At 35.5% G+C, this 25,328-nt stretch overlaps 1 non-coding gene across 1 annotated transcript; it reads left to right on the plus strand.

Annotated features, from left to right (window-relative positions):
• The first annotated feature begins 11,324 nt into the window (after positions 1-11,324).
• LOC129401454 (U1 spliceosomal RNA) lies at positions 11,325-11,487 on the plus strand. The gene has a single exon (XR_008628356.1). It is a non-coding gene; the product is annotated as a U1 spliceosomal RNA (small nuclear RNA).
• The last annotated feature ends 13,841 nt before the right edge of the window (positions 11,488-25,328 follow it).

Here is a 25,328-nt window from a genome sequence, read left to right on the forward strand (position 1 = left end):
CCCTGCTTATTACACACTCAGTGCTTCTGACCTTCTTTGAAGACCCCCCAAAGTGTCCTGACTTGGGGCATCACCCTTCTCTTTAAGACCTTCTCCCACTCAGAGTTCTCTGTCTGAAACACAACATTATGTTTGATTTGGGAGTAAGCTATTTCAGTGTCAATTTCAAACTTTTCCCCTCTGCTAAGAATTTCTTGCTTGTGCAGAAGAAAAATCATCATTGTTTTTGAAAGTTAAATTTTATAAGACAAATCCTTGAGTTCAATACATTTAATGCCACAGATAAAATAAAATCATAGGTACAATGATTTTATTTTCTTTTTCAGGTAGCACCCAGCAATGCACAGGTGTTATTCCTGGCTCATGCACTCAGGAATTACTCCTGGCAGCACTCGGGGGACCATATGGGATGCTGGGAATCGAACCCTGGTAGGCAGAGTGCATACCCGCTGTACTATCACTCTAGCTCTAGTACAATTTTTGTTTTAAATAAGAAATGACTCATACTTTGCCAGCCTTTACTTATGACTTGAGCTGTTTATCCTTAAAACAAGTAAATATTCTGCATTTTAACCTGGAAAATAGCAACATTATAATTTTCAGGATACAGCTAAAAGATAGGTTTTAAAACTCTATCTCTATTCTAATAGATTAATTAATGCTTAATTAAAATTGGCATAATTATATAATTCCTAATGATTTACTTGATTCTTTGTAATTAAATGACTCCTGAGGACACTGAGAAATGAGGTGTAGGCAGAGGAAATATGCCATAACGTAATTTTCTATCCCAGACATTCAAAAACTACCTGAAATAAGTCTGTTCTGTGATTCTTTTGAAAATTCTTGATCAAGAAGACTAGAAAAATCACATTTAGATGGGGAGCCAATGATATGTGTAACTGGCACCAAAATTGGGTAGCTTGAATACAGTTAAGAAAAAAACACTTGCTCTAGATTAGGAATATGGTTCAGAGACTGTTTCCAATAACAACATACTTACCTCATCATTGACACATTCAATGATGACAGACATTAACAGTTTCTGAGCAGAAGGAATGTTCATAAGAATTTCAAATATCCCATAGTCCTTTCTGCTTTCAGTTATACCATGCCTGTTGGTAAAAGAAGCACACATTCCGATACATTTTTTAATGATAATGTAGATAATTTTTTCCTCCAAAGGATAAATATAATTATCTACTAAAGTCAAGGGAGCCTCCAAAGATTTCCTCCAAATTAATGTTTTTTGTAGGTGTCTTGGTTTAAAATTTTTTAATTAAATCACCTAAAATTAAATCTGATTGTTTAGGATAACAGAAAAAATGAGTCTTTACACTATATGAGATTTCATTTTATTACATGTAAGTTATAACAAATATTCAAGACTGCTTTGACAGATGTAGAGATTAAAAAGAATTTATGAGCAGGGAAACCTTCAAAGTCTACAGACATTCTGACAATTGATCTAGACTTTTAGCCCCAGAACTAAAAGAAGACAAATTTTTATCATTTTAACTCACACAATGTCCACGGCATTTTGTTATGATGGCCTGAGATTACTAGTATAACAAATAACATTTAAATAACATGCCAAATATTAATTTCTGAACTGGTTTGTGGTGACATAATTCTAATACATGATAGAAAAGACAATATAGAAACTAACGCCCAATTCTCTCTTGCATATATCATTCTACCCCACTTAGATTATAATCTTTAGGGAAATATTTTTTTTAGGGTCAGAATTTAAACTGAATTTTAGTTTCTAATTAGATTTTCCAGGTGCTCTGATCTATTAAAATGTTTAATCTGAAGACAATTGATGTGAAATGATTAAACGATTTTCAATTTTGATTCAAATTACATATCTAAAGCATTTTATGTGTATTTTAATTTTCTATTTTTTTAATTTATTTTATTGAGTCACCAAGTGGAAAGTTACAAAGTTCTCAGGCTTATATCTCAGTTATACAATGCTCAAACACCCATCCCTTCACCAGTGCCCATATTCCACCACCAATAAAAAAAAAAAACAAAAAAAAACAGTATACATCCCACACCTCATCCCCCAACCCCCCACCCCATGCATGAGTGATAATTTCACTTCCTTTTCTCTTTACCTTGATTACATTCCAGATTTCAACACACAACTAAATATTGTTGTTAGAGTTTCAAAACAGACTCACTATTTTTGTTGGAATTTATCCCCCAAGAATACAGCTCTATTAACAAGGAAATATTTGATAATAAGTTTTCACTGATGAGAATGAAGAGATAAAATGTCGCGCAGCCGCAGTAGCGGCCGCGCGGTTTACAATTTCTGTATTATAGTAATTAAGTCCGCGGAGATTTAAGTTGGAAAATGAATCATTTCCCTTCCTGGAAGAGCATGTACCAAAAACTTAGTTCACAGTCTCCATACATGGGTGCAAACACTTGCTGGAACCCCAAATCCTAAAGCTGTCTCTGGTTCCCGCTCGTTCCACATCCACTGGCTGTGCAGAGGCAGGGGCACCCAGGCCGAAACTCGGCTGGAGCCGAGCACCGGCCCTGGCTGGGGCTGCCTGTATTTTAATTTTCTAAGGTCTTAATATATTCACAAGAATAATTCTCTTATCATTATTCTTTTGTGATAGTTTTTATAAGAACAGAAATGTCAGAATATGGCTATCTTTTCTGGTAATCTGTCAGTGCTCAGACTGAGGAAAAATAAGAAAGCTAGTTAGTTTTTTTTGGGGGTGTCACACTCGGCAATGCACAGAGGTTACTCCTGGCTCATGCACTCAGGAATTACTCCTGGCGGTGCTCGGGGGACTATATGGGATGCTAGGAATCGAACCCAGGGTTGGCTGCATGCAAGGCAAACACCCTACCCTCTTGGCTATCGCTCCAGCCCCCAAAAAGCTAGTTAGTTTTTACTACTCTCTGTTAGAACATTTCATCACTATGAATACCATGCCCAAATAGTAGCCTTCTGCTATTATATTTTTGAGCTGACATGCCCTCGGTTGCTCTAAATATCTGAGTATTGTCACCATAAACTCTTAACATTTTTTCACCTAGGGATCACTGTCAGTCATGTTAGGCAACTCAATTTATCAAATTTTGGTGTATCACTCTGTTTCTTGTGATCCAGAACAATTGACGTGATTAACAAATGTTCACAAATTCTAGAAGTTTTCACAGCAAACCTAAAACAGTTTTGGTAGGAACACACACACACACACACACACACACACACACACAAATACACATCAAGTCACATACAGACAACTAGTGTTAACCCTAACATTAATAAGTATGTTTTCTAGTGAGTTTGTGACTGTACATTTTCTTACTTTAAAACTGTTTCTATTTCATTTGTATTTGGAAATATAAATAGAATTTTTTTTTAAATTTTCAGGACCTCAGTTTAAAATTAATCTTATTGCTAATTGCTTCTATAGTATATATTCTAGAGTGAGACCTAAATAATTAGCAAAAATTAAAGGTGAGGAATACCAAAATTCTTTGCATCAATTGTCTAAGACATTTGTGTGCAAAAATGCTCAGTACGAACCACTGCATTAGTTAGGAAATCTCCTGGAAAGTTTCATCATGTGTTCAAAGTCCCCGAACCTTTATGTTAAAACTGCAGGATGGCTGTTCTAACAACCTCTTTCCCAGTCTCCTACTTCAAGTCTGAATAGAAATCCTACTGAGTTCTATTCTTTTCACCACTGAATCTTTTGAGCATAAAGAATTATTTCCTTGGTACGTTTTCTATTGAGGAGGGAGATTATATTCTTGAGCCTCTTCAAGTAAAGTCCCCATGAATTCAATCAAGTGTTCAACATGCTGCTACACAAATGTGTTTCAGACAGACCACGACTACAGGAAAATTCTCTCCTGTTCCCATGTATAATTTAGTTTGCACTTCTGCTTTGCTTTTGAATAAAGTATACAGCAAGGTGGTAGGAAGAAACCTCTGCAAGAATTAAGGAGCCTTGAGATCTAGGGCTCTAACACTCCTGCAGACATAGGCACATAGATGATCAAACATGTCACTTCTTTCTTTTTCTCTCCAGACAGGACAAACATCTCCAAGGTTTTAGTGAGGTTCTAAATACTCTAGCACATCTAACGAGTTATGTAATACTGTAAGACTGTCTCCTGTTGTTCATCGATTTGCGCCAGAGGGCACCAGTAACATCTCCATTGTGAGACTTGTTACTGTTTTTGGCATATCGAATACACCACGGGTAGCTTGCCAGGCTCTGCCATGTGGGCGGGATACTCTTGGTAGTTTGCCAGGCTCTCTGAGAGGGATGGAGGAATCAAACCCAGGTAGGCCGCGTGCAAGGCAAATGCCCTATTGGCTGCGCTATCATTCCAGTCCTAAGCAAAATAACTATGAAAGAAAATGTTATTTTTACATTATATAAATTCCAACTAATTTTGAACACAAAAGTATGAATTTAAAATAGATGAAAGCTACAATTTCAAAAGTGTAAATTGATAATACAAGGCTGTCTACAACCCTAATGGTTCGGAAATCAGTAAAGCTACTGATCTTTCATATTATAAAGTTCTATCTTGGAAAAGAACCAATGAAAATCTGTTGATTTTAAAATTCAGAGAGATTTCTCTCAAGGTTATTTTGATCTTGTTTAAGCACTTAGTAACATTTAAATCTGATCTTTTGAAGTAGCATATCCTCATAATTTCCTTTTCTAAAGATTTTACTAATAAAGAAGGAAACCTGGGAAGAAATTGAGCACAAACTGGTTAAGTTTCTTAGTGCATGAAATTTCTAATCCACTCTCTCATGAGAATTTCAACCATTCTGAAGACGATGTTAATTCTTTCAAAATAGCCTAGCATTCTCCATTTGTTCTCTTATTGTAGCTATCTTACAAGTAGAGATTGTCTTTGCTCTAGACAATCTCTCAAAAGTGTTTGTATAAAAATCAGTCTTAAAAATAAAGATAGTACTTTCCTCTGGGGAAAAAGGTAGATGCATTTTTATCCCAGTGTAATAAAGATATATGTGCCCCTATGGTAAAGGTCAGTTAGTTTTATTGCCTGTTAAAAAAGAGTTGGTTTCTCTGAGCTCAGAATTCTTCCCCAACTAAATAGTCTATTGTACATACAGATGTTACTATATCTCTTTGCATTGCCCTTTGGGATTTGGGACTCATAAACCTAATACAAGCACTCACATGCTCATTGCAAATATTATCTTGAGTTGAAGTTCTTTGACTCTAACCAGGTGTTTAGCGCTTTTTGCTTACAAAAATGAAATGGTGATGGGCTATCTTGTTAGTGTTAAAGTAAGTTCGAATTTTAGATTATCCACAATTTTTGATAATGCAAACATATAATAAATGGACAATATAACTTTTTCTTTTCAATTGTTTTTGTAATGATTTGGACTTGTGAGATTTTGTAAGTCCTATATGCTTAACTGAGCAACTAAACTTGCCCAAAGTGAAATAGGGTATAAATTAGACTATTTCCTTATAAGTATCTATCATTGTTCTTATACTATAAGTCAGTAATTTTATTTTTCACATTTTTTTTGGTCAAAATATTCACAGAGCTGTGAAGGGGAAGCTAACTAGCAAATGGTTCTGATATCCAGGCATAGTCATCGGGGTTGTATGTAAATAACTAAAACAAGCATAGTCTGAAAGTAAACTAGAGGCTGAACATGATGGCCACTCAGTGCCCCTACTGCAAACCACAACACCCAAAAGGAGAGAGAGAGAACAAATTGGAATGCCCCACCACACAGGCCGGGTGGGGCAAGGGGGATGGGATTGGGGGGTGGGAAGGATACTGGGTTCATTGGTGGTGGAGAATGGACACTGGTGGAGGGATGGGCTCTCGAACATTGCATGAGGGAAAAACAAGCATGAAAAGGTGTGAATCTGTAACTGTACCCTCATTGTGACTCACTAAAAAAAAATAATAAATAAATAAAACAAGCATAGTCAATCCAATTAAGGAACTTGGAATCAAGAAATGAGATTTTAATTGTTGTGAGGGTATGCTGAAAGGTCAAGTTGAGTGAAAGATTTGGAATATCTTTTGAAGGTTGGTATGATAATAGAGATACACAGAGAGTAGAAATAATTCACTTTGGGGAGAGATTAAAATAAGAGGCGCCAGAGAGATAATTCCAAGGGTAGGGTGCTTGATTTACACACAGTTAACCTAATCTGAATCCCCAACACTGCATATGGTCCCCCGAGCATCACCAGAAATGATCAATAAGCCAATAAGCACAGAACCAGGAGTAAACTTTGAGTACTTCTTGTTGTGGCCCCCAAAACAAAAGTCAAAACAAAATAAAAATAAAGCAACTACATCTAGTTTTGATAGGCGACATACAAGACCCCAAAGTGAGCATCTGAGTAATACAAATGCCTATTCACATTCCATTTCCCAGGAATTCTTGACTCTACTTCTTGTAGTAATACCCTAAATATCTTCTTGTAACCTGACAACAAAGTCTTTTTATTCAAGGGACAAAATAATTCCTGATTCTGTGCTATTTATTTCAAAATGTTTACCTTGATACAGATATTTAGTGACCTCCCAAAATTAAATAAAGAATCCAGAGAGATAGGTAGAATATTAAGGTCTTTGCCTTTAGTGTGGTGACCCCAGTTTAATTTCTGGTACCAGATAGTCCCCTGTGTTGATGCAACCCTCAAAGTCCCCCCAACACTATCGGGTGTAGCCCAGTATACCCCTAAGTACCCAGTATGCTCAATATGAACCCTTTGGGTGCCCTATGTGATCTCGGGCACTGCAGGGTCTAAGCAGCACCCAGTTCTCTGTCCACACTTTCAACTTTTGGTCCCATTCATATTGATAGAGAATTGTTAGGAGAGTCCCCTGATGTTTTAAGCACTGTTTGGAAGATCCCCTACTAAAGCTTAAAAAACAAAACACAATTCCAGTTATGATATCACATGCCAAATATAATTTTATAAAATTAGTAAAATCATTTGGATAAGAATTTGGAGAGGAATGTTATTTTTAAGAATACATTGAGCAGTTCTCAAGCTTTACTCTTAAATTTGCTCGAAGATCACTCCTGGAGCTACCTAGGGAACCATATGAAACTCTAGAGATAAGTTAAGGCTTAGCCCCATGCAAGGCAATGGGCCTACTCACTGTAAAATATCTTTAGCCCAATATGGAACAATTCTTATGGCCTGATCCTAATTATAACAAGCATGGAAAGTTCATAATTGGTGGAAGCAAAAGCCAATCAATTTTACTGTATTAACCTGGAAAAACATCAGTTGTGCTTGTGTAGGCTAACAATGTAAATTTTCAGTCTCTTTTTTTCCATGTACAAAAATATTAATGGCTATTAATGCAAATTTAACAGACACCAATTTCCAATATATAGAGACTAAAAATAGCATGACAGTATTGTTGCAACTCCCCTATCTCTATTGCCTGTCCAATTCTCTCCATCCTTACAAATTCTCCCCTCCTGGACTAGTAAGTTAGGTTTAGTACTGAGGATAGAAGCCTAATCGTCTCAAAATGAATTTGCCTTGCCCTGTATCTTTATAGCAATTCTGTCTTTGTCAGATCAGATTCTGATGTTGAAGTATAAAAGAATAGGCAGAACTGATAAAAGACCAGGAATCAGAAGATGGGATAGAAGCTACAGTATCAGTCATGATACCATATTTAAAAAGTGAGTGAGTTTTAGATTTAAATATTTATATTTATATTTAAAAGTGAGTATATTTAAAAAGTGAGTAGGAAAAGGTAAAGGCATTGTGTTCCCAAGGAATAGTAAATTGAATGCTAGAGAGTATGGAAGAGATGTAAAAACTAAAGGTGAGAGAATATAAATTGGGAATTTATGACTTGATTCTGACCGGCTGGATTCTCAAGATGTGTAATCAAAGAATTAAATATATTTTAAGTTTTGGTATGGTCAAAGGAGGAGTGGTTTTAAAAATATGCTTTGTGTGCATTATTGTGAATTTGAATTATATAGATCAACAAAATGTCTCAATTTACTTACAACTTATATGTCAACTTTAATATGCTTTCAGCAAAGAGCTATTTTGCATTTTATCTTATAATTTTTCAAGCATAATTAAGAGAAAAGTAAAATATGTAAAAACTATATTTCACAGTTAAAGTTAAGAGACATTTGTAGTGAGCTCATGTACTTAGAATGGCGATGTAGCACTGCTGAAAACTTTTATTGTCAATTTAAAAAAACCCAAAATATCTTAGATTAATGCAGATATCCTAGTTACACAACAGTGGCTTCCCTTGAGTTCTTTTAAAATAAATTTAATTAGAACCTCAGTAAAACTTATAATAGGTGATTTCAAAGGGGGAAATTATCATTTAATAATTGCTATATGACATGTACTTATCATGTGCATTATATATTGTCTCCTGTACTTCTTAGAATATTTTAGGCAGGAAATACTAGTACTGTGATCATTTGTATTTTATTTATTTTTTTTTGGCTTTTTGGGTCACACCTGGCGATGCACAGGGGTTACTCCTGGCTCTGCACTCAGGAATTACCCCTGGCCGTGCTCAGGGGACCATATGGGATGCTGGGATTTGAACCCGGGTCGGCCGCGTGCAAGGCAAACGCCCTACCCACTGTGCTATCTCTCCAGCCCCCCATTTGTATTTTAAAATAAAGGAGAATGACCTTGAGAAGTTACATAATACACTGTATTAGTTACAGTACAAGTTACATACTAAGATTCAGATAATGCAGAATTTTTAGTTACAGAAGCAAGTTGCAGAGTAAATCAACAATCAAATGATTGAACAGAAAACCATATGCAACATGTTATATTAATTAAAATACATTTGTAGGGTTAATTTGAAAATAGAAAGTGAGATTAAAAACAAATTCTGGATTTCCCCAAATTTACCAGATCAGATTGTTTCAGATGTCCTTTAGCCAGAAAAATATGGTGATTTCAACATGACTCGTTTAGTTAAGACATGGGCAAATATGATCAGAAATTTGGCATCTAGACTTTCAGCAGCTAATTGGATCTGTGTAAAGATGAAGAAATAACTTAATATTGATGATTTTTATGATGCTTTAATGGCAAAAATTCATTTTCTATTGCTTAATACTTTTTCTTTGTAAAATTTAATTGAATTTATTTTTTAGTTTGGTCTATTTCAACACCCATCCCTTACATTTCCCCCAGTTTCCCTCCTGTCCCTATCCTCACCTGCCTCTATGGCAGGTACTTTTCTTCCCTCTCTCCCTCTCTTTCTCCCTCCCTTCATCCCTCCCATCTTCCCTCTTACCCCTCCCCCCTTTCTCTTTCCTTCTATTAAGTATTCCTGATCTTCTTGGCTCAACCTTGGGAGGTTGCTTAACATTTTAAACGTTAATGTACTCTTAGATATTTCTCACTCATCTTGCAAGCATCATTGAAGATTGTATACTTCATTATTGTGATGAAATAGTCAAGACTACAGTATTTTCGTGTGGTTTTGTATTTCCTGCCTTCCCATCATAAACATGCAATACTGGGCAGCAATGTCAGGATCTTCTCACAGACAGGCACTAAACATAGGGGAAATGGTGAGCCATCACTTAAATTAAACTCCATAGGCTATTTTCCTCATTTTAAATCTAAGCCATCTGACCTAACATCAGTCACATCTATTTCAAGAAATATAGGACTTTTTCCATAGTCTAACCCTGCCTGATGTGCACAGACTATTTTACGACTATTAAACTCTTATTTATCCTTACAAAATAAGAGTTAACTTAAAATTACTCTGGATGGCCAGAAGTGGGAGAAAACTCTCATCAAGCAGAAAGGAAAGTTTGCTTGTATAAATTAAGCAACCCTTGAATAAACAAGCAGTAATTGCTATAGTAACTTTGCAAATCACAGAACAATGGGGCTACATTTTTTAATGTTCAAGAATGTCAGTTCATTGCTTCCTGTTTACTTGCAATTATTTGAAAATAACCTGGATAACTTTATAATCAAGGTATTTCCTCTTGGCTCCCTGGTATACATCAGACTGCCTGAGGAGAGGATTGACATCCTAAGGTGTCCAAAGCATAATCAGTCTTAAGAGCTGTTAATGTTAAAATCCTGACTAATGTTAATCAAAATTACATAAAAAGAAAATCTTGGCTTGTTAAACACACACATTCGTACACAGACACACACATAGATCTTCCCAAAGATCACATTAGTTTTTAAAACACAGCTAGTAAATGATACTGTCTAAATGGTTGACAATTTCTACAGCACTTCTTTTCTATTCTCTAAGACACTTATTTTGTCTAAGCAGTCCCTCTGTACTGAATTTTCATGCTCTCTATTTATAGGGTTAAGTCCTCTGCAGATCAATATTCTCCTTGGATTTAATCCACATCTTATAAATACACACAAAACAAAACAAAACTGTCTCTTGACTTCAATATTCTCATCCGGTGTTTAAATCATCTGTTCTCACCAATAATTCTTCAGAAGTGCGCTCTCCATTGTATGGGCTAAGTGGCTGTGTTCTCCCAAAATGCATTAGTTGAAGCTTTAGCATCTAAAGCGATTATATTTGCAGATTTTATTTGCAGGTCTTTTTTGGTAGGTTATGGTTAGAATAAACCCTCCTATCCCACCTTTTCTCCCTTTCTTCTCACTCTTTTCTTATTTTTCCTCTCTCTTTGTCTCTCTCCTTTTCTCTGTCTCTTTCTCTCTGTCTCTATGACTGTCTCTGTCATTTTCTGTCTCTCTGTCAGTCTGTGTTTTTCTGTCTCTGTCTCTGTCTCTTTCTACCTTTATCTCTATGTCTCTCTCTCTCTCTCACACACACACAAATTCACACATGCACACATGTGCACACACACACTGTACCCACCACGAAAAGGTCATGTGAGGACATAAAAAATGTGGTAATCTTCAAGCCAGGGAAAGGCCTCATCCTAAGGAAAATTAGCAGCATCATTCCATCTTCCAGTGCTATTAGAAACATAAACCTGTTTTCAAAGTCATCCACACTATGTCATTATGATAGAGCATTTAGAACCAAGTGAATCATTCATGCTTACTCCATTCTAGTGTCTATAGTCAATGGTACACACCAGAAGAGTTTTCTTTCCAACAGTATCCTCATGAGTGTTGACAAATCTCAGGGACCCATCTCCGTTCATATTCAACTTGACTTCCTAGTGAACTTCACATTTTGTCAACATCTTCTACTTTGGCCCTCATGAAAACTGTTTTGAGACCTGTGATACTGTGACTTTCTGATTTTAGTCACAGATTTGCTGTATCAAAATAGTATTACAAATACTTCCCTGGCAGGGGAGATGCCAAGATTATGCGGGTGGTTATCTCAGGGCAAGGTTTATCCATTGCACACCAGATGTGCTGCCCCTTGTGATTTTCCTGAATGTGGGAAACTGGACTGCATAATTTGTGTTTGGGGGAACAGTGTTTGCACTCTCCCTAGAATAAAGAAATACATATACATATTATTAAAGAATAATAGCAAGAATCTCTTCCTCCCATGCCTGGCTGTTTTCACTGGGGCCCCTCGGAGCGGGGCGGGTTGAGATTCCCTCCCCGCTCTGAGCAGAGCCCCGACAGCCAAAGACCTCCGGAGCCCAGCCACAGCCATGCTCAAGGCCCGTCTCCACACATTCGGAAGAACCTCACACATGACGGAACCAGCTGAGGAACTTTGGTTTGCAGGACGTGGAGCTGAGATCTCCAAGCCTGCTCCGATCGGGACTGGGTCTCCTCTACCCAAATCCCCCATTTTCCAGTATCTTGGCAGCCACACCTACAAACTGCCCCTGGCGCCATGTAATCCCATCAATTGCCAAGATCCAGAGACTATAAAACAATGCTCCCGGAAGAACGTAGCGACCTCTGATAGCCTAGTTCTCCCTCTGAGAGAATCTGGCAAGGTACTGAGAGCATCCTGCCAGCATGGCAGAGCCTGGCAAGCTCTCCATAGTGTATTCGATATGCCAAATACAGTAACAATGACGGGTCTCTTCCCCTTACCCTGAAAGGGCCTCCAATGCAGCAGTGCTGGAAAGAGTGAGTAAAGAGAGCCTGCTAAAATCTCAGGGCTAGGACGAATGGAGATGTTACTGGTGCCCACTCAAGCAAATCTGTGATCAACAGGATGACAGTGATACAGTGATTATTAAAGAATATTATTATAACTTCTCACTTTCATAAAGAGTTAAGGACTTCTTAAGGTTTTACAGTTATCAACTCCACCTATTTTCTATAACCAGCATGAAATATTAGAGCATAATATCTTAGAATTGGATAGAATACAGAATTTTTTTTCCTAATGAGCTATATTATTTTTTGGATAGCAAAGTAAGTCATGTTTTCTCTTGATAAAGCAGCTTACCCACATTTTTCTTGAAATTTTCAATTTCTTTAAATCACAACAAACAATTAAAACTGAATACACAGATGGAATAGCTTAAGTTTTATTGTCAGTTTATTTTCAGTCAAGAGATAGTTAACTGATTCAGCTGAATTGGGAGAGACTGAAACAGTACATTTCTCTCTTTCATGGACTCCTATGACATTTGTATCCAGAAAAGAATGGCTCTATAGAGTCATTAGTTTAGAATTAACAAGAAGGAAGAAGCTAACAAATGAATTTATAATTATCAAAAATTGTATTTATAAGTCAAAGTCAATAATCTGTTGCCGTAGTTTTTGTACTATAGATATGAAAGATTAATATAACTCTTGCATTAATATTATGCCTAACAAAATTAGTGCATAGTGCTATATATCTACTATATTCTGTTTAAAGGTTTTAATTCATTCAAGGTTCCGAGACTGTAAACTATGCTACTTGTGACAACATTGAGTGCCTAGTGGGAACTTGTTCTTTCTATAATCTTCACTCAACCCATTTTCCTCACTATTGTCAGATGAATAAATGATATAATCTAGGACATCCTGGAGATAAGAGATTCCTCCTTAGGTCATTCTGACACTTGAAAATTGTTCTCCATTCCAGTTTCTTCCAGAACAATGTATACAATAGATAATACATCATATCATATATCCATCAAATAATATTATTATGTATTACATGGCACATATTACTAGTAATATCATATAATTACAAATTTCTTCTCTTCAGCTGCAAGCTTCTTACAAGTGTTCTCAGCTCACTATGTCACTACCGTATTTTTTTCTTTTATGGCAATTAGCCAGCTCCAGATTTTCATCTATACCAAATGAACAGAAATCTCTTCAATTATATTATCACACAATGATTCTACTGGTGATTTTTTTTCAAACAAATTTTAATCTCTTCACATTTGGTGATCTCAGTGTCTTCTTTTTAACATTAAAGCAAATTTAGTATAAAACGTGGCATATTATCTACTTAGTTATTCTCCAATTTCCATAGTAATTTCTAGAAATATCAGAACAAATTTCATGGCATAATTTTCATAAACCTTACCAAAATATACCTCTTACCTGACTCCCTTCTGAGACATGAATCTCTTAGCTTAGACAATCCATTACATATGAATACTTATTCTGTCATTGATTTACCAGATATTGAGTTTCTACTACTGTGCAAACATGATGTGCTAAATGCAAAAAAAGAAACTAAAGTGAAGGCATAGAATTTTCTCAAAGAAACTTATTTTTTAAAAAAATTATTGAATCACTGTGAGATAGTTACAAGTTTTCATGTTTTGGTTACAATCACAAAATGATCAAACACTCATCCCTCCACAAGTGCACATTCCCCACCACCAATATCCCCGATATACTCCCTTTCCCACCCTCCCCCTGCCTTCATGGTAGCCAATATTCCCCATACTCTCTCTCTATTTTTGGGCATTATGGATTACAACACAGACACTGACAGGTCATTATGTTGGGTCCATTATGTACTTTTGGCATGCATCTCCCATCCCAACTGATTCCTCCAGCCATTCTTTTATTAGTGATCCCTTCTCTATTCCATCTGCCTTCTCCCCTTCTATCATGAAGCAGGCTTCCAGCTATGGGGCAATCCTCCTGGCCCTTGTATCTCATGTCCTTGGGCGTCAGCCTCATGTGATGTTATTCTATACTCCACAAATGAGTGAAGTACTTCTATGTCTGTCCCTCTCTTTCTGATTCATTTCACTTAGCATGATACTCTCCATGTCTATCCACTTACAAGCAAATTTCATGAATTCATCTCTCCTAACAGCTGCATAGTATTCCACTGTGTAGATGTACCAGTTTCTTTAACCAGTCATCTTTTCTAGGGCACTTGGGTTGTTTCCAGATTTTGGCTATTGTGAACAGTGCTGCAATGAACATATAGGTACAGAGGTCATGTCTACTGTGTTTTTTTGAATCCTCAGGATATATTCCCAGAAGTGGTATTGCGGAGACATATGGAAGCTAAATTTCTAGTTTATGAAGGACTGTCCATATTGTTTTCCCGAAAAGGTGGACCAGTCGGCATTCCCACAAACAGTGAAAGAGCGTCCCTTTTTCCCCCACATTCATGCCAGCACTGGTTGCTTTTGTTCTTTTGAATGTGTGCCAGTCTCTGTGGTATGAGATGACAAGGTGAACGACCTATACAAGGAAAATTACAAAACACTACTTCAAGAAATAAAAGAGGACACTAGGAAATGAAGACACATCCCCTGCTCATGGATAGGGAGAATTAAAATTATCAAAATGGCAATGCTGCCCAAAGCATTATATAAATTTAATGTGCTCCCTATAAGGATACCCATGACATTTTTCAAAGAAATAAACAAAACACTCCTGAAATTCCTATGGAACAATAAACCCCCACGAATAGCTAAAGCGATCCTTGGGAAAAAGAATATGGGTGGGTTCACCTTCCCCAACTCCAAACTCTAATACAAAGCAGTAATAATTAAAACAGCATGGTATTGAGCTAAAAACAGATCTGCACACCAATGGAAGAGAGTTGAAATTCCTGTCACAGAACCCCAAATATATGGCCACTTAATCTTTGACAAAGGAGCAAGAAATGTGAAGTGGAAAAAGGAAAGCCTCTCAACAAGTGGTGCTGGGAAAACTGGATACCTACATGCAAAAAAATGAACTCTGACCTCTGTCTAATGCCAGGCACAAAAGTCAGTTCAAAGAGAATTAAATATGTCAATATCAGACATGAATCTATAAGGTTCATAGAGGAAAATGTAGGCAGAACTCTCCATGACATCTAAGCTAAAAACATCTTTAAGTATAAAACAGCACCGACCATGCTAGTGGAAGCCAACATAAACAAGTGGGACTACATAAAACTAAGAAGCTTCTGCACTTCAAAAGAAACAGTGACCAAAATACAGAAAGAACCCATAGAATTGGAAAGAATATTTACCCAATACCCATCTGGTAATGGATTAGTATCCAGGATATACAAGACACTAGTAGAATTGTATAAGAAAAAAGCCTCCAACCCCATCAAAAATGGGGAGAACAAATGAACAGAAGTTTCCTCAAAAGAGAAATACAAATGGCCAAAATGCACATGAAAAAAATGTTCCACATCACTAGTCATCAGGGAGATGCAAATATCAAAGAAACTTATGTTCCAACATTTAGATTAAGTAGGTTGGCATGAACTCAATTAATGGGTAAATAATGACAAAGTTGGGCCAGAGTATTACAGTGGGAAGGGCATTTGACTTGCATACAGCAGATCTGGGTATTCCATATTGTCCCTGAATACTGCCAAGAGTGATCTATGATCACAAGCAGGAATCAGCCCAGTGTATATCCAGTGTGATCCCAAACCAGATCAGAAAGAAAGAAAGAAAGAAAGAAAGAAAGAAAGAAAGAAAGAAAGAAAGAAAGAAAGAAAGAAAGAAAGAAAGAAAGAAAGAAAGAAAGAAAGAAAGAAAGAATAGCATACTCCTATATGTATTTTAAAGAGTAAGAACTTGTAACAACAACAAACAAACTTAACTTCTAATAGGAGTTAGGTAAAACTTGCCTAGAGTGTTTCCTTTCACCAGTGAAAGTTTGAATTAAAGGAGTAATGAATAAAAAGAATAAAGGGAAGTAAAGGAAATGTGTTCCAAGCAGACAGACTGGGGCATATAAGCTGCCCTAAGAAGAAGAACTGAAGGAAACCAGGAGCAGTAGGAGGATGGGGAATGGTAGTGAATGAGATTGATGTTTGATTAGTCCACTATGGTACATATTGGAGAATAGATTCTGAACACTGGATAATTAGATTGAATATGAAACCTGTAAGGTTAAACATTGAAAACTTAAACTGGTTGTAATAACAGAATCACATATGAAAAAGGGGTAAAGTTAGAAAAATTTAATTTTGAACATCCTAAGCCCAAAGGTGGTCTCATTTATTCTATGAGTTTCCTTCTATTTCAAAACCAGATAGCCAGGAAACTTAGACTACTTTACTTTACCACGTAGATCAAGAATTCTACCATACCAAGTAATTTGAGTCCTCAATAAACCACAATTATTCCCTAGAGAGAGAGGCAAAGTAGCCTCTAATAGTATCCCTAGGTTATACCTATAATTTTCACTACAGAAAAGAATAGTTTCTTCCCCATAATTAACACATTCTAGTTTCATCATTTAGCACTGAACCAAAAAATAATTAATTTTTTTCTAGTAGAAGTATATACTTGAATGTAATTCTACAATGCTAGGGATGTAAGTGAAAAATCTTATAAATAGTTTAGCTCATTAGATATTAGTTATGTCACCTCACCTGAAAGTATCAGATTGTATGAAAAAGCATTTAGGGACTGTTTATGAGGAGTGAGAGAATTGTTTCATTACATGACCCAGGAATGACAGTTTCCACTCCTCTTTGCAATGGAACCCATTTGAACAGACTGTGAAAAGTGCAAGACGTCTTGCAACATGCTAGTGACTAATATTTTCCCCTCATTTCTTTGTCACAGCAAGAAAACAAGAACAACCTCCTTATACCATTCTCAAGTGGTTTTAAAAGCTCTTTAAACTACTCAGCATATTAATGATTTCTATTTATAAATTACACCATTGAAAGGCCAAAATGACAAGTAAATAGAGCACTGAAACTTGTCTTTGTCAGAAACTTGCCTTTCCCACATCCAAAATGAACAAAGGTGAGGCTTTTTCCAGTTGACATAGTTGTCAGAATCTGGGTTATGAGATCTCTAAGACCTTAAGTGATAAGATGGCCCTTCCTTCCTTCCTTCCTTCCTTCCTTCCTTCCTTCCTTCCTTCCTTCCTTCCTTCCTTCCTTCCTTCCTTCCTTCCTTCCTTCCTTCCTTCCTTCCTTCCTTCCTTCCTTCCTTCCTTCCTTCCTTCCTTCCTTCCTTCCTTCCTTTCTTTCTTTCTTTCTTTCTTTCTTTCTTTCTTTCTTTCTTTCTTTCTTTCTTTCTTTCTTTCTTTCTTCCTTTTTCTTTCTACCTCTGACTTCATAAGTCAAGGAATCTCTTCAGTAAGGTGTTAATCTAATTTTTTAATGGGGGGTGTCATTATGCTGCTTTTGTGCTTTTCCCTTTATTTGACTAACAAAATACTCAATGTATTGATTCCATTCACAGATCAATGCCATCAGACCAAATAAGACATCTTAAGAGAACATTAAACAGAAATGTTTTTGTCTATTTTTCTAGAAGCTCAGAGAAATGAAAAGAATGAAATGCATACTTGTAGAACATTACTCTCACATACTTATAGATTTTCACATTAGATGTTAATTTGTATTTCCAAATAGCTTTAGAAAAGATATGAAATTGTTGACAGTTTTTGTTTGGCTGTTTTCCCATCAGAATATAATCACTTAAAGAATGGTCCTGCATACTGCTGTCATAGAAATGGCAGCAGAGGGAAACAAGTGGTATTTGCACAAATGAATACACACATCTATTTATTTTAAAAGGCAGAATAAAAGCTTGTATTTTCAAGAACTCATTGTTGACTGTTGTTTGACTAATCTGTAAATATAGATTATGACAAGTAGGATAATTTATAAAACTTATCAGAATTGAAAAGGTATAATTTACTACTTAAATAAGTACCATGGTTGACTGAAAACACTCCATTGATAGTTGGAAAAAGCCAGAGACATGGAATTAGTTCATTGCTACGTTAAAGAGCAGAAATGTCTACCCAGCAGTACAGAGTCTGCTGAATCCATTATGTTGATCTGATCTTAGAAAGGAGATTGTAAATAGAAGGTGTGCCTCCAACAACCACTCTAGCCTCAAGTAACCTATCTTTTCTGATATTCTCTCTAGTCAATTCATAAAGAATCATATTCCCAAAGTTAATCAGATTGCATATTATTGTACTGGGGCCAGAAACTACAGAAGATAATTGCCATCAATCCTCCTTTCAACCCCAGCAACATGTGGTCCTCTGAATACTTCATGATCTAAAAACAAAAACATGTTACCATATAATTTTTAAAATTTATTGATATCCAGGGACCAGGGAGATAATATAGGGCTTAAGGATTTGCCTTGCATCCCACTGACATTGATTCATATCCCCCATATTACATATGATGGCCAGAGCTCTGCAAGGGGTCTTTTTCTTTTTCTTTTTTTTAATTTATTGTTTTATTGAATCACCATGTGGAAAGCTACAAAGCTTTCAGGTTTAAGTCTCAGTTATACAATGCTCGAACACCCATCTCTTCACCAGTGCACATATTCCACCACCAAGAATCACAGTATACCTCGCCCCAGCCCCCGACCTCCCCAGCTCCCCACCCTGCCAGTGTAACTGATAAATTTCATTTTACTTTCACTTTACTTTGATTATATTCAATATTTCAACAAAAAACTCACTATTATTGCTTGGAGTTTTTCCCCCCAAAGTCTAACCTGCTGAAAAGGAAGCAAGTGATAATTTGTTTCCATTGCTGAGAATTAAGAGATATGAGGTTGAGCGGCCGCAATAGTGGCCAAACGGTTTTGGATTTCTGTATTTTAGTATTTTAGTAACTAAGTCCAGAGAAATTTCTGCCAGAAATTGCATCATTGCAAGCTTGTACCTTTCTGCTACTTTATATTCCACATATGAGTGCAATCTTTCTATGTCTGTCTCTTTCTGACTCATTTCACTCAACATGATATTTTCCATGTTGATCCCCTTATGTGCAAATTTCATGACCTCATCTTTTCTGACAGCTGCAAAGTATTCCACTGTGTAGATGTACCAGAGTTTCTTTCACCAGTCATCTGTTTTGGGGCACTCTGGTTTTTTCTAGATTCTGGCTATTGTAAACAGTGCTGCAATGAACATAGAAATGCAGATGTCATTTCTACTATACCTTTTTGCCTCCGGGATATATTCCCAGGAGTGGTATTGCTGAGTCAAATGGAAGCTCAATTTCTAATTTTTTGAGAATCATCCATATTGTTTTCCAAAAGGGATGAACCAGTCGGCATTCCCACCAGCAGTGAAGGAGAGTCCCTTTCTCCCCACATCCATGCAAACACCAGTTGCTTTTGTTTTTTAGGATGTGGGCCAGTCTTTGTGGTGTGAGATATCTCATTGTTGTTTTGATCTGCATCTCCTTGATGATTAGTGATGTTGAACATTTTCTCATGTGCCTCTCAGCCATTCATATTTCTTCTTTGGGAAAGTTTCTGTTCATTTCATCACCCTATTTTCTGATCAGGTCAGCAGTTTTCTTCTTGTGGAGTTCAATCAGTGCATTGTATATCCTTGATATTAGCCCTTTATTGGATGGGTACTGCGTAAATATCCTTTCCCATTCTGTAGATTGTCTTTGTACTTTGGTCACTGTTTCTTTTGAGGTGCAGAAGCTTCTTAGTTTGAGATAGTCCCATTTAATCTCTGTTTTCACTTGCTTGGCCAGTGGCGTTTCAGCTTTGAAGATACCGTTGTCCACAATGTCGTGGAGGGTTTTGCCGGCCTTGTCTTCAATGTACCTTAGGGATTCTGGTCTGATGTTGAGGTCTATAATCCATTTCGATCTGATTTTTGAACATGGTGATAGTTGGAGATCTAAGCCCATTTTTTTTTGCATGTAGCCGTCCAGTTTTGCCAGCACAATTTGTTAAACATGCTTTCTGAAAGGGGTCTTTTTCTGAGAGCAGAGCCAGAAATAGCTTCTCAGCACATAGTTATGTGGCTCAAACCACTCCAACCTAAATAAAATTAATAAATAAGTGTATTCACATTCATAATAACAAATCATAGAGAGTTATTTGCTTTTTTGTAAGTATTAGATGTAACATAGTCTCCATTGTGACTGCAGATGTCCTGGGGAGTATGTCTTTTTAGGGTGCTGTAAGGCTAGACAGAGCCAGAAGAGTTTGGGAGAGTCCAGGGAGCTCATGCGAGTTTCCCGTGCTGCATAGGAAGCTATGTGATTTGGGACTGACATGAAGGTCAGCTTACATGTTCTTCGTAATCCAGGCAAACACTCATAGTGAAGCTTTAGTTCTGAAAATATCAATCCTCCACTCCTTGATTAAGCAATCCAACAGGAATTTGACACAGATTCTTTTAGTTCTATCAGGTTAAGAGTTTGAGAGACAGAAAAAAAAATGTATGTTGTAGGCTATTTCTGTTATATTTATATGGCTACTGGCATTCCCTTCCTCAGTTAAAAGTTGAGAAAGAATCCAAAAACCTTTCACTTAAAATGCTTGAAAGCTGAAAGAACTAATTCAACCTTATGGCAGTGGTGAGAAAGAATTCTGTGAAAATGGAACCAAAACCACCATGGAGGACCAAGAAGGCTACTGAAGCCTGTGGATTAGCACCCACCATTGCTGGAGATGCTCTGAGATGAGACTTTTCCTCAGTTTGTCTCTTCACACCAGCAGTGTGACAAGACTAAATTTTAAATTTTAGACGAGACTAAATTCTAAGGACTTAAAAATTATATTCTAAGTCAATCCATCTCAGGTTTTCCTCTCTTTTCCAAATAATGAATCAATCATTACTATGTTAAATATTTTCTAGCTTCCTTACCCCTCAAAATGCAAAACTTAGAAGAATTAAAGGAAGTCCATAATTACTTATTTCATATTAACTGAAACCAATGATTTTCATCAATTCAACTGTGGCAATTGAGAGTGAGAGAGAGAGAGAGAGAGAGAGAGAGGGGGAGAGAGAAAGAGAGACTACAATTCTTTAGTGCTTCTATAATTCTACCAAGTTAATTTTACCAACCTGAAAAATAAATAACAATATTTTTTATAAAGCTAGTCTGAATTGAGAAATGGTCTAAGTATAAAGTGCTTCGATTTTAATTCTAAATACATGTAGAAATAGCATTTTGGATATGCTGTCATTGTCACTGTCATCCCGTTGCTCATCGATTTGTTCGAGCGGGCACCAGTAATGTCTCTCATTGAGAGACTTATTGTTACTGTTTTTGGCTTATCCACTACGCACGGGTAGCTTGCCAGGCTCTGCCGCCTGGGCTCGATACTCTCGGTAGCTTGCAAGGGCTCTCTGAGAGGGGATTTTGGATATAGTAAGCTAAATAAATCTATCTCTTTCTTTCACTATTTATTTCATCATGCCTATTTTATTTTGTTGTTATATAAAAATGTATTGCTATTTATAATATTTCTGGAGTCCATAATATTATAGTATTGCTATTATAAACAATACATATTCCCTTCTTTCTTTCTTGTAGTATTTTCTTTCTTTTCCTTTCAGGGGTCATAGCTGGAGATACTTGGGGGCTACTCCTGGTGCTTAGGAGTAGCCTAAGCTACTACATATTGCTTCTAATATGTCAAGAATAAAGCCCATGTTTCTTTTATATACAGTAAAGAAAGCCCTGTGATCCATCTCTCCAGTCCTCTTATATTTTTTTAAACACTATTTTCATTCAAATACTTTCATTGAATATTGATCTTACAGAATGCTAGCGTTGCATATTAATATCTCAAGATACTTTTTGATATCTTTTACAGTTATAATTCTTTCATTTAAATATTGACAATAGAGACTTGTTCATAGACATTTAGTTGTTTCCAATATTTTATAATAAGGTAATAACAATTATCAAAAGCATAGTTTTTTTCAACAGATATGTAAAAACAGAATATCATTTTACATAGTGTATGTTTAGGATCAAATATGTATGCAGCTAGTTTGATAAAACTCTATTACTTCTTGAACATAGTTTATATTTAAAAATAAAATCATCTGGAAGAAACAATGTGATCCCTAGAAAAAAGAATGAAAATAGAAGACCCTGGAAACAAAGCAAAATTTTCATTTTTTCTACAGAAAATGCTCAATTGAAGAGAATTAAACAAATCCATATCAAAATACTTGTAACAAAAAATAGCGAATTATGAGTATAAGATAAATTTTGTTATTTATTCTGTTATTTGAATGAAATAGCAAAGTGTTTGGGGCACATTCTTTGAAAACTTTGATTGGGAAACAGTTACTGCTCAAATTAATATCCACCTAGAATAGGAAGTTAAGTTGAAAGGTCAAATCATAAATTTATGCTACATTGAGTTCTCCTTAAAACTCAGAGTTCAGAAGCTCTCCCCAGTAGATATAGTGTCCTATTGAAGTCCTCATTACAAATGAAGTATATGCCCTGTATGTATAGACACACCAAGTAATCATAAATACTAGAAAAGCATAAGTGGTTGATAGTGGAAGTAATTAAGTAGAAAAAAACTTGGCCTCAAGTGGACCTGTGGTTAGTAAAAATCAAGATTTGTGCCAAAGTAGAGAAAAATAATAGCCTATAGCTAAACAAAACTTTGTAAATAAAAAAATTCCCTGAAATTAAATTATACACATATCAATTACCTTCTAGGGAAAGTAACAGAAGACTTATGACAAGTTCATGTTGGAATAATTATTTTAATGGAAATGCATTTATCATTGCTGTTTAGACACATATTCATGTATATTGTTATTTAAATTCACTTTATGACAGTTAAAAGTCTGACATAGTTTTAAATGATGCATAAGCTATATTCAGAAGTGAACCACTGTCCATTTTGATTTTATGTTTCCCACTGCCCTTCTCAATTCGATTCATATTAAGAAGTAAGTCCACTTTGAAACTTCACCTTTCTGTATTTAATTGCCAAAAAACATTTCCTTATTTTGTCTTCCATATCACCACTGGCTTTTGTTATTTTTATGAGAGTTTCATGGTCTAACAAAAGTCTCATTTATTGCTTATGCAGAGGATTTAAATCATTATCTTATTTTCTAATAGTTAAGAGACAAGAAAAAAATACTCGTTTTCTATTCATTTATTTTTTCCCACTTGTAAAAAATATAAATATTTGATCGCTAATGTCAACATCACAAAGATATAAATACTTTCCTATACCAAACTTCCTGTTTATATCCAAATCCCAGAGCCAAATCCCTGTATATCCTCATATGAAAAATCTCTGCATGTTAAAAAACTAATTTTCACCCCAGTTTATAAAAAGCAGACTTACAAATAGATCTAATTTTTATTTATTCTTCCATTAATTACTCTCAGAACAAAATTTCTAGGACCGTACATTATTCATTGCAATTAAAAATTTTATTTTATAGACTAGATTATGGTAAAGTCTTCAGCATTCCTAAAAATAAACTTTTACTTACAGTCAGTAAACATAAATAAAACTATGAGGAAAATCAAACAAAATAAATGTGCTTTATTGTGGTTCTAGACAGTTTTTTACATGAAGTAGTTTAAAATAATGATTGGGTGTAAACAAAGCAATATTAAATAGATAAAAACATCCTATTTGTTTTATTTTTAGTTTTAATTGCTGTGTATTAAATTTTGCTGTTGTTTCAGATGATAGAAATTAAAAGCAGATATTTATCATTTAGAGCATTACTTTTGTTTTTTATTTAGTTGACTACTCTTGGCAGACTATTAATTTGCAATATTTACTTGTAAATACCTGCTCATTAAAATATTTTAATACCAAATAGAAATAAATACTATTTTCAATATATTGTCTATTCTCTATATATGTATATGCTATCTGCTTGAAAATATTCTAAGTTTAAAAAGAAAGTCATTTATTTTTTGCTTACAAAACATGGAGAGGTAATAAATTGAAGTTCAATATACAAAATTGAAAGATTTTCTTTGCTTCTGTTTTTGACAAAATTAGAGCTTCCCTAAACTGTCCTAAAATTTTTGGTTCAGAATTACTAAAAAACTCTATAATGATTGGGCCTTGCACTCTGATATTACTTTTTCACCTTTTCAACTTAAATCTTCAATCTGATGACTAAAGATGACTGTTAGAGTCCCAGGATAAATGTCCATGTTTTCGCTGACAGGAACGTAAAAAGGGGAAAAGAAGGGCAAATATTCCATACCTCACCACTCCATCGTTAAAGGTTATGTGGTATATACTGTTGGCCAGAATTTATCTTCACCTAATAGCTTGAAAAGCTTGAAAATGAGTCTTTTTTTTCCAGGTGGCCATAATCCCAGGCTAAAATCTGGAATTTTATTGCCAATAAAATAGGAGAAAATAAATATCAGGGGACAAATAAATGTTTCTGCTAACTTTCACACAGGTTTGGATTATTGCCAGCAATCCAGAAGCTTAAACTTCTTATTTCAGTTCCTGAATTAAGATCAGTAGCAGAAAAAAAAAACAGATTTTGGGGGGAAAAAAGAGGGTCAAATTTCCCCTTAAACAAAGACCAAATTTAAAAATTAATGATCTCTAAGCAACTTGTCTATAAGAGGTAACAATGCTGGCAATAATGTGTAACAATATTCAATTGAGTATTGTTAGGCTCCCCTCAGTAAAACAATGCTTGTATCAAATGAAACAAAGAACATACACCATCTTTTAGAGAAGCAATATTTAACAATCGATATTATACCAGATGACCTCACTCCTCTACAGTATAGAAAGAAACAAACCACAGGAACAGAAGAGACCAAACAATGACACAGTTAAGACCTTGAATTTAAAAACTAAAATTAGCTAGTCAGTAGGGGATGTGAGGAGAAATGAATAGGTTCACTAGAGGTGGCATGGAATAGTTGCAGATTATCACAAGTGTGAGCCGTAACAATACTCAAAACCACAAAATGTTAGCAATATTATAACCATGTTACCTAAACCAAAATAATAAGTAAGAAAAAAATAATTAAAAATTAGTATTGTAGATGCTTAAATCATAAAGCAATTACCTATTTAAGTGAAGAATATAACATGGTAGAAATTAAAATGTGAATATTATGTGTAGAGAAAGGAACTTTCTATAGTTGCTTAATAGTTAATGTTTGTAATTTTTTTGTTTTTATTCCCCTCAGTTGGCCTATAATTTAATCTATAT

The sequence above is a fragment of the Sorex araneus genome, chromosome 1 (genome assembly GCF_027595985.1).
Source record: "Sorex araneus isolate mSorAra2 chromosome 1, mSorAra2.pri, whole genome shotgun sequence".
In the NCBI taxonomy this organism is placed as follows: Eukaryota; Metazoa; Chordata; class Mammalia; order Eulipotyphla; family Soricidae; genus Sorex; species Sorex araneus.